The sequence below is a fragment of the Ailuropoda melanoleuca genome, chromosome 4 (genome assembly GCF_002007445.2).
Source record: "Ailuropoda melanoleuca isolate Jingjing chromosome 4, ASM200744v2, whole genome shotgun sequence".
NCBI classification, from domain to species: domain Eukaryota; kingdom Metazoa; phylum Chordata; class Mammalia; order Carnivora; family Ursidae; genus Ailuropoda; species Ailuropoda melanoleuca.
In genome coordinates this window covers 10,237,974-10,254,307 of record NC_048221.1, presented here as the reverse complement: position 1 = coordinate 10,254,307, position 16,334 = coordinate 10,237,974, and the positions used below count along the sequence as shown (strand labels likewise).

At 43.2% G+C, this 16,334-nt stretch overlaps 2 pseudogenes; one reads left to right on the top strand and one right to left on the bottom strand.

The window, feature by feature from the left end:
* The first annotated feature begins 4,456 nt into the window (after positions 1-4,456).
* On the top strand, positions 4,457-5,423 carry LOC100469391 (annotated as a pseudogene).
* A 9,913-nt stretch (positions 5,424-15,336) lies between these two features.
* LOC105234914 overlaps positions 15,337-16,334 on the bottom strand; it is a 4,295-nt pseudogene continuing 3,297 nt past the window's right edge.

Below are 16,334 nucleotides of genomic sequence, written 5' to 3'. Positions count from 1 at the left end.
CTCGACATACAATAGTGAAGCTTGCAAATTTCAGAGACAAACAAAAATCCTGAAAGCAGCTTGGGACAAGAGGTCCTTAATGTACAGAGGTAAAAACATAGGCTGACAGCCAACCTAACCAGAGAGACCAGGCAGGATAGAAAGGACTGGCATGATATATTCAATGTGATAAATTAGGAAAATATGCAGCCAAGAATAATCCAGCAAGGCTGTTATATATATACATATGTGTATATATATATATACCTCCACACACCCCCCCCACACACACAAACTTATATATGTGTGTGTATGTGTGTATATATATATATACATACACACACAAACATATGTGTATATATATACAAAACATATATATATAATATATAATACATTATATATATAAAAATAAAACTGAATACAATGAAGAAAAAATGAAGAATATCTCTATTAAATGTAAATGTAAAAATGGAAATTTAAGTCTTTTTAAGAAGTCGACAAAATAAGAAACAAGTTGAAAAGGAAAAAAAGGAAAAAAGAAAAAGTAAATTTTAAACTGAAAGACTGAAGAATCATAAGGAAAAACCTCGAATTCTATACACTATTTTCCCTAGCACTGGGGAAATTTTCAGTTCTTCGTGATCTGTAAATTTGGTATTAGCCTGATGTTTCTGCCGGTCTTCTGGGGGAGGGGTCTGTTGCTCCCATTCTCAAGTGTCTTTACCCAGCCAAGTTGCACCGCCTTTGCCAGGGGGCCAGGCTCAGTGTAAATGGCTCCAGGTTGCTCTATGTGGCTTTTTTCCCTGAAGGATTTCCACAGGTCTTTAGAGGATGAAAATAAAAATGGCGGCATCCCAATCTCCTGCCCCAGTGCTGAAAGGTTTCAGCCCCCACTCTTCTGTGCACCCTCAGGGAAAAGCAATCACTTTTGTCTCTCTGGTTTCCATCCGCACGCTGTGTTCACCCAGCCTGTGACCCTGCATTTCTATCTCAGGCACGCGACCCCATTTCAAGTCTCCAGACTTTTCAGACTCCTGCAGTGTGCACCTGTGCCTCTCCTCCTGGGGGAAGGAAAGGGGTCTCACCCCAGTTCTGCCACTTGCTGGGCCCCTTCTCAGAAAGTGGTTTCCTGATTGCACTGTGGTTCCTGGTTTATGGCAACACTGAGCTGAAAGCCCACTCCTGGGCTTGTGGATTATGGTTGGCTTCCTGGCACCAATACTTGGGAACCCTGACTCATTCAGGCACCCCCATTCTCTCTGGGACCCTGGGGACCCTGAAACCACACTGTCCCACCTGGGAGTCTACCCCGCTTCACCACCTGAGCACCTTTCAGGCAGGGATGTCCCTCACAGGAGCAGACTTCTAAAAGATCCGATTTTGCACTCCGTTGCTCTATCACTTCCAGTAGCTGGCTTATGGAGGCTTCCTCTCCCCACGGTTTATCTTCCAATACATCCCACAGATTCACTTCTCTGCACCTCCTACCTTGCAAAAAGTAGTCACTTTTCTATTTGTACAATTGCAGCAATTCTTTTCTACATCTCAGGTTGAGTTAACAGGTGTTCAGTACAATTCGATAGATATCTAGCTGAATTCAAGGGACCAGATGAAACGAGGGTCCCCTACTCTTCTGCCATCTTCCCTAGAACTAGTTCTTCATTGACTTTTGGTTGGATGTATTTTCCATAAAAAGTTTTAAATTTTATATAGCTAAATATGTCTATCTTCTTCTGATTCTCGTCTTAACTACAATGGTTTTGTTCACCTGTAGCTTGTATCTGTAGCATTTTACACCTTCCCCTGAATGAGCAGTTCCCATTTACAGGGAGTTCTGTAATCCTTCTGAATTATTTAAGATGTGTGAGATTGGGAACCAATTTATTTTCTTCCAGATGGCTAACATGCGTGCCAGCTTGTATGGAACAACACTTAGCAAGTAAATTGAAATACAACCTTGACCTATATGAAATGTCCATATGCACTGAAACCTAGTTCCTGATTTGATGGACCAATACGAACAGAGCATCTGCTCAGACGAGAGTGTTCTAGGGACTTTCTATGCTATATTGTCTTATGTCAAGGTCTTCGCTAAGTTAATTGCTGATCCATATCGATATTTTTTCAATTACTACTATTGCACATCATATCTTAGTTCATTTCAATGCTCCATTCAGTTTTGTCTAACACGGTTGCATGAAACCACTCTACGTAACTGGCTTCAGTGCCACTGCCAGTCCTTTTATGTCAGAACTTCTCATTTTCTCAAATTCATTTCCATGTGTGTTCATATTCCACAACCCATTTTGAAAATCTATAGTGGACATTGTCTGTGAAGGCCCTGCTCCTTTGGTTCTGGCACAATGATGGTGAAGTCACAGAATAAGGACAAGTGTGTACCATGTGACAGCCTCAGGAAGAATCTTATGAAGACGATCATTCAGAGACAGAAGACAGATTATCACAACATGTGCTGAATTTTGTACAGCGAGGTCTGGAAGGGCCTTTGGGTGTTGTGCAAAGATCAGAAACAGGACCATAGTCTGACCATTGTGTTTGTCAAAAAAAGACCATAACGCAAAGCCCAGGCAATAACAAGAAAGGATGCCACATAAGTAAAGGGACACGGACTCCCCCATTCCCTTGAAGATCCCAGGAAACCCAATTGGTCAAATAAATATGTGACAGGTACAGAGGAAACGAGTGTCCACCTGGTTCATCTTACACACCCAGCCACACTGTGCTTGGCCTGTTTCCTCTGCTGAAGTGCTGGTTTCTCCCCTTAACACCCTTTTCTCTAGGCGCATTCACTCTATACGGTGAATGAAACCATGAAGATACCACTACCTTTGTCTTCTGGCCAAATTTAATTTTGCCCTTCTATTATTTTGAGGGACAACGGGGAAATAACAAGAGTTGGAATGTTGTCAGAACCAGGGATGTGTTCTTCCTCTTGGTCCCTAAGGTTTCAGTGACTGCATGAACCATTTTTGTCACTTCTGTTTGATTTCCCTTTGATTTTTCAATCCTCTCTCTCTCTCTCTCTCTCTCTCTCTCTCTCTCTGGTTTTTGAGCAGATTCTTTGTGTTTTCTTAAAAATACAAACAGGAAATAAACATGCCAGTCTGTCTGACTTGTCAATTTTATTTATCCATGAGAAGCTTGCTAATTAGAATGTCAGGTAGCATTTTACATTGTTTAGGGGAATGATAATTGATCTGGCCAGCCTGAGTTACAGCCAATCCAGCTTCACCTTTGGAGCTGGGGGTGAGGAATCATGGAAAGAACACAGCCCAGCGAGCAATGAATTGGGGTGGGGTGTGTGTGTGTGTGTGTGTGTGTGTGCCTTGTGGAGTGAGAAGAATCCACAGAGCTCGGGTTCACAGGCTAATATATTCCAAGGTGACTCTTACAGTAGAGAGGCCAGAACTCAATCACCAGATGGTACTCAGGAGGGGCTCTATTTCAATTTACAGGACACCTTTGCAAGTAGATTACAAAATACAAGAAGTATATAGTGTGGGTGAGTGACTCCTTTTTCTTGGAGTTTAACCGCAGTGAAGCGACGTATTTCTTTGAAATTGCCCAACAAAATCTCTGACTGCTCTCCTGCTTATTCCCCTTCCCACACCTCCTTCCTTTTTTGAACTTGAGTAGCTCAAAGTAGTAAAATCCTCAGGGCCTCAGCGGAGGCCATTCTCTCTGCCAGAACACACTTCCCCAGACATGTCTGAGAATCCTGTCCTCTCTTCCCTGGGGTATCTGTTCAAATGTCACCTTGTTTACTGACGTTGTCTGAAAACCAATTACAAAATAACACTCATATCCACTCTTTTCTTGATACTTACTCTTCTTTTCTTTATAGCAATGACACCCTCTGATGTATTATTAATAGTTTTATTTGTTTCTGTTCTTTCTCCATCATTGGACTATAGTGGCTTTTGGTTTTCAGGATCCTGTACTCATTGCCTAGACAGCACATGGACATGTTTGACACTCAGTACATATTCCTTGAATGCATGAAATATATTCTTTTGTTGTTGTTGTTGAGAGAGAGAGAGAGAGAGTGAATGGGGGAGGCACAGAGAGAAAGGGAGAGAGAGAATCTCAAGCAGGTTCCACACCCAAAGCCAAGCCTGATGCAGGACTCCATCTCAAAACCCTGAGATCATGACCTGAGCTGAAGTCAAGAGTCAGATCCTTAACCAACTGAGCCACCCTGGTGCCCCAAAAGATGTTCCTAATAAAACAGTAGAATGCATGAGCTCTGTGGGGAATGGGGGAAATGAGACAAAAAAGCCTAATCAGAGATGAAATGGGACAGAATCTCTCCAAAGGGGACAGTCCCTACACGAGATACTGAAATTAACTTCTTGACAGCAAAATATAAATTGTAGCATTTCAACTATGTGAGCAATGCTGTTCATGTGAAAATTAATGATGTCTTTTCCTCTTTCCTAGTGGTTAATGTAACCACATGCAACCAAGTAATGACACAAGGATATCAGAATTCCTTCTTCTGGGATTTTCAGAAGACCCAGAACTGCAGCCCCTCCTATTTGGGCTTTTCCTCTCCATGTACCTGATCACTGTGTTTGGAAACCTGCTCCTCATCCTCCGTCAGCTCTGACTCCCACCTCCACACCCCCATGTACTTCTTCCTGGCCAACCTGTCCTTTGTAGACATCTGTTTCACCTCCACCACCGTCCCCAAGATGCTGTGGAATATCCAGACTCAGAGCAAAGTCATAACCTATGCAGACTGCATCACACAGATGTACTTTTTCATAATCTTTTCAGTGTTGGACATCTATCTCCTGTCTGTGATGGCCTATGACAGGTTTGTGGCCATCTGTCACCCCCTGCACTACACGGTCATCATGAACCCCTGGCTCTGTGGACTGCTGGTTCTGGTGTCCTGGATCATGAGTGTCTTGCATTCCTTCTTACAAACATCAATGGTGCTGCAGCTGTCCTTTTGTACAGAGGTGGAAATCCCACACTTTTTCTGTGAACTCAATCAGATGATCCAACTTGCTTGTTCTGACACCTTTCTGAATAACATGGTGGTGTATTTTGCAGCTGTGCTGCTGGGTATTGCTCCTCTGGCTGGGGTCCTTTACTCTTACTCTAAGATAGTTTCCTGCATACATAGAATCTCATCAGCTGAGGGGAAGTACAAAGCATTTTCCACCTGTGCATCTCACCTCTCTGTTGTCTCCTTATTTTATTGTACAGGACTAGGAGTGTACCTTAGCTCTGCTGTTACCCAGAGCTCCCACGCAAGTGCAGTGGCCTCGGTGATGTACACGGTGGTCACGCCCATGCTGAACCCCTTCATCTACAGCCTGAGGAACAAAGACATAAAGGGGGCTCTGATGAGATTCTCTGGGATGGCAGCTATCAAAGGGCCAGCTGCCCTGGGGTTGAAGATCTTACCATAATTGCAGGTCTCAAAGCCTTAGAGTCAGAAGTTATGATTTTTCAGCAGATTGTGGAAATAGAACTTGCCTCTTTCATTCATTTCTTGGAATTTTATTTTTTCAACTTCTCAGTATAATTTAGTTATTCATTTTATTAAGTTTTTCACTTTCTTTGATATCCAACTGTTTTTCCCTTCATTTTCACTCTTTATTTATTACTTTATTCCCAATTGTTCATATGAAAAAACTAGAAATTCCCATTTATCTCATGGAACTGTTTGGATTTTTTTAAAGATTTTATTTATTTTTTAAAAATATTTTGTTGTTGGGGCGCCTGGGTGGCACAGCGGTTAAGCGTCTGCCTTCGGCGCAGGGCGTGATCCCAGCGTTATGGGATCGAGCCCCACATCAGGCCCTCCACTATGAGCCTGCTTCTTCCTCTCCCACTCCCCGTACTTGTGTTCCCTCTCTCGCTGTCTGTCTCTATCTCTGTCGAATAAATAAATAAAATTTTTAAAATAAATAAATAAAAATAAAAATATTTTGTTGTTGGGGTGCCTGGGTGGCACAGCGGTTAAGCGTCTGCCTTCGGCTCAGGGCGTGATCCCGGCATAATGAGATCGAGCCCCACATCAGGTTCCTTCACTATGAGCCTGCTTCTTCCTCTCCCGCTCCCCCTGCTTGTGCTCCCTCTCTTGCTGGCTGTCTCTATCTCTGTTGAATAAATGAATAAAATCTTTAAAAAAAAATAAAAATATTTTGTTGGTTTATTTATTTATTTTTAAGCATTATTTATTTATCTATTGGGGGGGAGTGGCAGGCAGAGGGAGAGAGAGAAGCAGGCTCCCCACCGAGCAGGGAGCATGATGCAGGGCTCAATGTGGGGCTCCATTCTAGAACCCCAGGATCATAACCTGAGCCAAAGATAGGCACTATTCAACTGAGCTACTCAGGTGCCCCAAAGTGTTTGGAATTCTAAGAATCATTTATTCCCAGAGGACAAAAATAGCAAGAGGAGGAGAGGGAGAGGGAGAAAATCTCAAGCAGACTCGGCGCTGAACATGGAGTCCATGCGGGGCTTGATCTCACCACCATGAGATCCCAAACTGAGATGAAACCAAAAGTCAGTCCCTCACCTGACTGCACCAGCCAGGCACCCCTGGAATACATAGAATGATTTAATATGGACCTGGAATCAAAGATGACCTCGAATATCATAAAGAAAATTTCAAATTGTCCTTTGTATTGCTATGCATTACATTTCTTTTCATGATGTACATCTCTCAACCAAATATGGCATACCAGTGGCAATGTGTCAGGGGATTTACTCACTGGGGTGAATGATCCGTTAACCTGTTAGAGACGAAGGACTTATAAATAAAAACTACAAAATATTGCTGAAGAAATTAAAGAAGACATAATTATGAGATGGCATGCCGTGTTCATGCTTGGAAGTTTTCAATTTAAAATTTAATTTTGGATAGGTTCTTAAAAGTGTTTCCCCAAAACCCCCTTTTTCTTATATTCATATTGTCATTGAATCTGTAGATCTTTTGGGCAGTATTGCCATCTGGACAACTTTAAATTTTAATTTACATTTCCTCTAACACAGCTTTGCTCTCAAACTGTGCTCCACAGACCAGGACCTGCAGCATCAAAACCACAGGGAACTTGTTAGAAATGCAGCCCCTGCACCCTGGAGACCTGATGAGTCAGAAGTTGCATTTCAACTACAATCCCTGGTGAATTGTGCGCACAGTGAGGTTGGAGAAGGTTGTCTCACCTTCTCACCATTGGCCCTTGGAACTGGATCATTATTTTTGTTGGGTGCTGTCCTGTGGATTACGGTCTTCAACAGCCTCATTTCAGATATGGCCAAATATCCTAAGGGCACCTCCGCCCGAGGACCACTGCCCCTGAGTTTCAGAACTGGAAGCCTCCTGACATAATTCTAATTAAGTCTACATCCCTCCTTGGTTTATGCCTCCGAGCAGGACACTAAGTCCTTCTGAGCCCCATTTCTACGATAGAGAATAGAGCTCACAAAAGCACCACTTCATAGATTGGACTTTTGTAAAAATTAAATCATAGGGTCCCTTTAGTGTGCTAAGCTAGTCTATGCTGCATGAAATCTAAATGTGTCTCTTCTAATTAATAAATTCTTCATAATAAGGGACTGAGTGACAGATCTTAACTTGGGCTCTAACTATGAAATTTGTTTTGGCCAAATTTTCATGAAGCCAAGCAGTGCAGTACCCAAGATTTTATAGTAAAGGAACAAATGTCTCCCCTTTCTTGAAAAGGAAATAGTTACTTTCTAGAGATAGATCAGGGGTTGTCTCCCCACCATTAATCAATACTTTGAAGACCTAAGGGAACTAGTCAGATGAATTCCTCAGGGTTAAACTTTTGGGAAAACTTGAACTCAGGGTTGTGATGAGGTGCTGTGGGTTTAGCCGTCTGGAATGCAGATGAAAGGAGAAGAAGGAATCAAAATGAATTCACCTGGATTATCATGCAGTGTCCTAGGATCAGAAAATCAGTCGGCAAAGTTCTCATTGTGTCAAGACCATTGGCCCATAGGGAAATCATGTACTTACAGGTTAGAGTAACAAGAGGAAAACGTGCCTAAAGAGCAGGCATGGGGCTTCAAATTTCTGCAGCCAGATTCTTGCTGTGGCTCAAGGTTCTCATCTAGGGAGTAAATGTTTAAAATGCAGGCACCGGAATCGGGTTAAGATGGCGGAGGAGTAGGGAACCCCTTTTTCAGCCGGTCCCCTGAGTTGAGCTGGATAGGTACCAGACCAGCAGGAACATCCACAGAATCAGCCTGAGACACAGGAAGATACATCTGGATCTCTACAAATGAACATCTCCAGCGCTGAGTATCGAGGTACGAAGCGGGGAGCCGTGAAACCGCGCACAGATATCGGAAGCTAAACAGAAGGGGGAGGGAGCCGCCGTGTCAGGGCGCCGGGAAGCGGTAGCCACCTGCAAGGGGGAGCGGACAGACTGCGGACCCACACGCTTGAGACAGCAGGCTGAGAAGGGAGCTCCGGGAGCGCACGCGGGACGGCTGGCGGTTGGCGGGCCACCTGCACGGGGGAGCGGGCGGACTCGCGGACGGCACCCGCGAGACAACAGACTTAGAACGCGAGCTCCAGGAGCGCGCGCGCAGGGCGGCTGGCGGGCCACCTGCACCGGGGAGCGGGCGGACCGCGGACCCGCACTCTGGAAACGGCAGACTGAGTCCGTGAGCCGGGAGCGTGCACCACCAAGCATCTCACGGAGCTCCGGAGCTCCGGTGTGCTCACTGGATCGAGGCTGAGACCGGGAGCTCCGGGAGCGTCCGTGGGGCGGCTGGCGGCTACAGGGCCACCTGCACGGGGGAGCAGGCGAACTCGCGGTCAGCACCCGTGAGACACCAGACTGAGACGGGGAGCTCCGGGAGCCCGCGCGGGGCGGCTGGCGGCGGGCGGGGTTGGAAACACAAAGGACAGAGACGTGCCGGCCCTGGAAGTGAGGGCTGGGACGCCGGGTGTGGGGCGCACAGCCCGGGATGCTGCAGGGTTGAGCAGCACCAACAGAAACAGAGTTAAAGTGGCCAGAACATCAGTGGAGAACGATCCGCGATCCCTCTGTTCTGAGACAGAGGCTGAATTTCAGCCGCTGCTGCTCTCTCAGAAGAGGCATAGCAAACCGCCAGGGAAAGCCGCCAGAGAACAAAAGCCCGGAAATACCGGCTCACAGGGTGCCCATCCCCATCCCCCCTCCCAAGGGACACAGAGACTCTACCCAAACAGGGTTTTCTGAGTACCTGCAGGCAGGCCCCTCCCCCAGAAGGCAGGCTGAAAAATCAAGAAGCCCACAACCCGGAGCGCCTGAGTGGCGCAGTCACCAAGCACCTGTCTTCGGATTAGGGTGTGATCACAACGCTCCGTAAGGAGTCCTTCATCGGGCTTCTCCACCGGGAACCTGCTTCTTCCTCTCCCACTCCTCTGCTTGGGTTCCCTTTCTTGCTGACTGTCTCTCTCTCTCTCAAATAAATAAATAAACTCTTTAAGGAAGAAGCCCACATCCCTAAGATCTCTATAAAACAAGGGCGCACGGCCTGGGTCCCAGTCAACACTTGGGCTCTGGACAACCCTGCAATCTCTCTTCATCAGAATGACGAGAAGGAGAAGTCCCCCCCAGCAAAGAAAAGATAATGAGTCTGTGGCCTCTGCCACAGAATTGGCCTCGGCCACAGAATTAATACATATGGATGTATCCCAATTATCAGAAATGGAATTCAGAGCAACAATGGTCAAGATGATGAGTAAACTTGAAAAAAGCATCAGAGAAAGCGTTGCTGAGAATATAGAATCCCTAAGGGCAGAAATGAGAGCGAATCTGACAGAAATTAAAAATTCTATGGGCCAAATACAGTCAAAACTAGAGGCTCTGACGGCCAGGGTCACCGAGGCAGAGGAACGCGTTAGCGAATTGGAGGATGGGTTAGTAGAAGAAAAAACGAAAATAGAAGCTGGTCTTAAAAAAATCCACGCCCACGAATGTAGATTACGGGAGATTACTGACTCTATGAAACGATCCAATGTCAGAATCATCGGCATCCCTGAAGGGGTGGAGAAAAACAGAGGTCTAGAAGAGATATTTGAACAAATTGTAGCTGAAAACTTCCCTAATCTAGCAAGGGAAACAAGCATTCGTGTCCAAGAGGCAGAGAGGACCCCATCCAAGCTCAACCAGGACAAACCTACGCCACGGCATGTCATAGTGCAATTCGCAAATATTAGATCCAAGGATACAGTATTGAAAGCGGCCAGGGCAAAGAAATTTCTCACGTACCAAGGCAAAGGTATCAGGATTACGTCAGACCTGTCTACAGAGACCTGGAATGAGAGAAAGGCTTGGGGGGGCATTTTTAAAGCTCTTTCAGAGAAAAACATGCAGCCAAGGATCCTTTATCCAGCAAAGCTGTCATTCAGAATTGATGGAGAAATAAAGACGTTCCAAAATCGCCAATCATTAACCAATTTCGTAACCACGAAACCAGCCCTACAGGAGATATTAAGGGGGGCTCTATAAAGGTAAAAAGGCCCCAAGAGTGATACAGAGCAGCAAGTCACAACCGATACAAAGACTTTAAAGAGAAATGGCATCATTAAAATCATATCTGTCAATAATCTCTATCAATCTAAATGGCTTAAACTCTCCCATAAAACGCCACAGGGTTGCAGATTGGATAAAAAGACATGACCCATCCATTTGCTGTCTACAAGAGACTCATTTTGAACCCAAAGATGCATTCAGACTTAGAGTAAGGGGATGGAGTACCATCTTCCACGCAAATGGACCTCAAAAGAAAGCTGGAGTAGCAATTCTCATATCAGATAGACTGGATTTTAAACTAGAGGCCATAGAGAGAGATACAGAAGGGCACTATATTATTCTTAAAGGAAGTATTCAACAAGTGGATATGACAATTATTAATATATATGCCCCCAACAGGGGAGCAGCAAGATACACAAGCCAACTCTTAACCAAAATAAAGAGACATATAGATAAGAACACAGTAATAGTAGGGGACCTCAACACCCCACTATCAGAAATAGACAGAACACCCTGGCAAAAACTAAGCAAAGAATCAAAGGCTTTGAATGCCATACTCGACGAGTTGGACCTCATAGATATATATAGAACACTACACCCCAGAACCAAAGAATACTCATTCTATTCAAATGCCCATGGAACATTCTCAAGAATAGATCATGCTCTGGGACACAAAACAGGTCTCAGCCAATACCAAAAGATTGAAATTATCCCCTGCATATTCTCAGACCACAACGCTCTGAAATTGGAACTCAACCACAAGGAAAAACCTGGAAGAAACTCAAACACTTGGAGGCTAAGAACCATCCTGCTCAAGAATGACTCGATAAACCAGGAAATCAAAAAACAAATTAAACAATTTATGGAGACCAACGAGAATGAATACACAACGGTCCAAAACCTATGGGATACTGCAAAGGCAGTCCTAAGGGGGAAATACATAGCCATCCAAGCCTCACTCAAAAGAATAGAAAAATCTAAAATGCAGTTTCTATATTCTCACCTCAAGAAACTGGAACAGCAACAGAGGGACAGGCCTAACCCACTGACAAGGAAGGAGTTGACCAAGATTAGAGCAGAAATCAATGAATTAGAGACCAGAACCACAGTAGAGCAGATCAACAGGACTAGAAGCTGGTTCTTTGAGAGAATCCATAAAATTGATAGACCACTGGCAAAACTTGTCCAAAAACAAAGAGAAAGGACTGAGATTATTAAAATTATGACTGAAAAGGGAGAGGTCACGACCAGCACCATTGAAATTGCAAGGATTATTAGAAACTTTTATCAACAGCTATATGCCAAAAAACTAAACAATCTGGAAGAGATGGAGGCCTTCCTGGAAACCTATAAACTACCAAGACTGAAACAGGAAGAAATAGATTTCTTAAATAGGCCAATTAACTATGAAGAAATTGAGTCAGTGATAAACAACCTTCCAAATAATAAAACTCCAGGCCCAGACGGTTTTCCTGGGGAATTCTACCAAACATTCAAAGAAGAAATAATACCTATTCTCCTAAAGCTATTTCAAAAAATAGAAACAGAAGGAAAGCTACCAAACTCATTCTATGAGGCTAATATTACCTTGATCCCCAAACCAGGCAAAGACCCCCTCAAAAAGGAGAATTACAGACCGATTTCTCTAATGAATATGGATGCCAAAATCCTCAACAAGATCCTTGCTAATAGAATCCAACAGTACATTAAAAGGATTATCCATCATGACCAAGTGGGATTCATACCTGGGATGCAAGCATGGTTCAACACTCGCAAATCAATCAATGTGATACATCATATCAACAAGAAAAGACTCAAGAACCATATGATCCTCTCAATTGATGCAGAAAAAGCATTTGACAAAATACAGCATCCTTTCCTGATTAAAACCCTTCAGAGTGTAGGAATAGAGGGTACATTTCTCAATCTCATAAAAGCCATCTATGAAAAGCCTACTGCAAGCATTATTCTCAATGGGGAAAAGCTGGAAGCCTTTCCCTTAAGATCAGGAACACGACAAGGATGCCCACTCTCGCCACTATTATTCAACATAGTACTAGAAGTCCTTGCAACAGCAATCAGAAGACAAAAAGGGATCAAAGGTATCCAAATCGGCAAAGAAGAAGTCAAACTGTCTCTCTTTGCAGATGACATGATACTCTATATGGAAAACCCAAAGGAATCCACTCCCAAACTATTAGAAGTTATAGAACAATTCAGTAAGGTGGCAGGATACAAAATCAATGCCCAGAAATCAGTTGCATTTCTATACACGAATAACGAGACTGAAGAAAGAGAAATTAGGGAATCCATCCCATTTACAATAACACCAAAAACCATGCGTTACCTTGGAATTAACTTAACCAGAGACGTAAAGGACCTATATGCTAGAAACTATAGATCACTTTTGAAAGATATTGAGGAAGACATAAAAAGATGGAAAAATATTCCATGCTCATGGATTGGAAGAATTAACATAGTTAAAATGTCCATACTACCCAGAGCAATCTACACTTTCAATGCTATCCCGATCAAAATACCGAGGACATTTTTCAAAGAACTGGAACAAATAGTCCTTAAATTTGTATGGAACCAGAAAAGGCCCCGAATCTCCAAGGAACTGTTGAAAAGGAAAAACAAAGCTGGGGGCATCACAATGCCGGATTTCGAGCTGTACTACAAAGCTGTGATCACAAAGACAGCATGGTACTGGCACAAAAACAGACACATCGACCAATGGAACAGAATAGAGAACCCAGAAATGGACCCTCGGCTCTTTGGGCAACTAATCTTTGATAAAGCAGGAAAAAACATCCGGTGGAAAAAAGACAGTCTCTTCAATAAATGGTGCTGGGAAAATTGGACAGCTACATGCAAAAGAATGAAACTTGACCACTCTCTCACACCATACACAAAAATAAACTCCAAATGGATGAAAGACCTCAATGTGAGACAGGAATCCATCAAAATTCTAGAGGAGAACATAGGCAACAACTTCTATGACATCGGCCAGAGCAACCTTTTTCACGACACATCTCCAAAGGCAAGAGAAATAAAAGATAAAATGAACTTATGGGACTTTATCAGGATAAAGAGCTTCTGCACAGCCAAGGAAACAGTCAAAAAAACTAAGAGACAGCCCACGGAATGGGAGAATATATTTGCAAAGGACACCACAGATAAAGGACTGGTATCCAAGATCTACAAAGAACTTCTCAAACTCAATACACGAGAAACAAATAAACAAATCATAAAATGGGCAGAAGATATGAACAGACACTTTTCCAATGAAGACATACAAATGGCTAACAGACACATGAAAAAATGTTCAAAATCATTAGCCATCAGGGAAATTCAAATCAAAACCACACTGAGATACCACCTTACGCCAGTTAGAATGGCAAAGATAGACAAGGCAAGAAACAACAATTGTTGGAGAGGATGTGGAGAAAGGGGATCCCTCCTACATTGTTGGTGGGAATGCAAGTTGGTACAGCCACTCTGGAAAACAGTGTGGAGGTCCCTTAAAAAGTTAAAAATTGAACTACCCTATGACCCAGCCATTGCACTACTGGGTGTTTACCCCAAAGATACAGACGTAGTAAAGAGAAGGGCCATATGCACCCCAATGTTCATAGCTGCATTGTCCACAATAGCCAAATCATGGAAGGAGCCGAGATGCCCTTCAACAGATGACTGGATTAAGAAGCTGTGGTCCATATATACAATGGAATATTACTCAGCTATCAGAAAGAACGAATTCTCAACATTTGCTGCAACATGGACGGCACTGGAGGAGATAATGCTAAGTGAAATAAGTCAAGCAGAGAAAGACAATTATCATATGATTTCTCTCATCTATGGAACATAAGAACTAGGAGGATCGGTAGGGGAAGAAAGGGATAAAGAAAAGGGGGGTAATCAGAGGGGGGAATGAAACATGAGAGACTATGGACTGTGAGAGGCAAACTGAGGACTTCAGAGGGGAGGGGGTGGGGGAAGGGGATAGCCTGGTGATGGGTAGTAGGGAGGGCACGTATTGCATGGTGCACTGGGTGTTATACGCAACTAATGAAGCATCAAACTTTACATCGGAATCTGGGGATGTACTGTATGGTGATTAACACAATATAATAAAATAAAATTTAAAAAAAAAAAAAACATTGGAGGAAAACAATAGTGCCTGTCTAGGGGAATCACATAGATCAGTAACCAAGTAATTAAAGGGTCAGGGATTGTACTTTCTATTTTTATCTTCACTTAATTTCTGTTTTCAACTGTGTTGAAGAAAATCAGATCTTGAAGACTAAATGTGAATTATTACAGAGTTAGTTGCATGGGTTCCAGGCCCATATATGACCTTTCCCTAGAGTAGTTAATGTAAACCTTCACACTTGCTACACAGATGTTGGTATAACAAATTACTTTTTTCCCAAAAGCAGACCATCTCAGGAGCGGGTGCTTTCTTCTGGCAGAAGCAATGACCATACCATCATTCCTTTGCCTTTGCCTGTAATTTGATAAGCTCCCAAATTCTTGTATTAAATATTTTACTGCAAAATTTCATACATTGAGTTTTGCTTCTACACTGACCCTACAGGATACAATCAGGGAGACCAAAACAATTCTAAGGAAATAGGGAAGAAACAGCTGTTTACAATGTATGGAAAACCAAGAGAATGGACCATGTTAATAAGATAAATGCAGATATCTTTCCACACACTGATAAAAGTATTGTGATTTAGCTCTTCAAAACTTTTGAGCCCTGTTTCTAGCGATCAACTCTCTTATCCTGAAATAGGATGCGTGTAGAGAATGCTTCTCAACTAAAGAGTATTTTAAGGGCATACTTTATGTCCTTGTTTTTTGGGCTGTAGATAGAAGGGTTCAGCATGGGCATGACCACCGTGTACATTACTGAGTCTATGATACTTGCCTTGGAGTTTTGAGTAACAGTAGAACTAAGATACACTCCAAGGCCTGTACCATATAACAAGGAGACAACTGAGAGGTGAGACCCACACGTGGAAAATGCCCTATGATTCCCTCCAGATAATGAAATTCTCAAAATGTAAGTTATAATTCCAGAGTAAGAAAAAAGGATACCAGTGAGAGAAGTAAAACCCAGAAGACCAGTTGCAAAAGGTCACAAGGTCACTGAGGAAGGTGTCAGAACAGGCAAGGGGGACCACCTGATTAAGTTCACAGAAAAAGCGAGGGATTTCCAACTCTGCAAAAAGACAGGTGCAAAATCATTGGGCCTGTCAATAACCACATGCCAGAAGCAGGATGCCCCAGAACTTGAGATTCATGATACCCACATGGTGCAGTGGGTGACGGATGGCTGCAAACCAGTCATAGGCCATCACTGTCATGAGAAAGTTGTCTAATCCTGCAAAAGGCAAAAACCATAAGATACCTAGGAATAAACCCGGAAATGGACCCTCAACTCTATGGTCAACCAATCTTTGACAAAGCAGGAAAGAAAACCCAATGGGAAAAAGACAGTTTCTTCAACAAATGGTGTTGGGAAAACAGGACAGCCAATTTCAGAAGAATGAAACTGGACCACTTTTTACACCATACACAAAAGTAAACTCAAGATGGATGAAGTTGTCGTCCATATATACAATGGAATATTATTCAGCTATCAAAAAGAAAAATTCTCAACATTTGCTGCAACATGGGTGGCACTGGAGGAGATAATGCTAAGTGAAATAAGTCAAGCAGAGAAAGACAATTATCATATGGTTTCTCTCATCTATGGAACATAAGAACTAGGATGATCGGTAGGGGAAGAAAGGGATAAAGAAAGGGGGG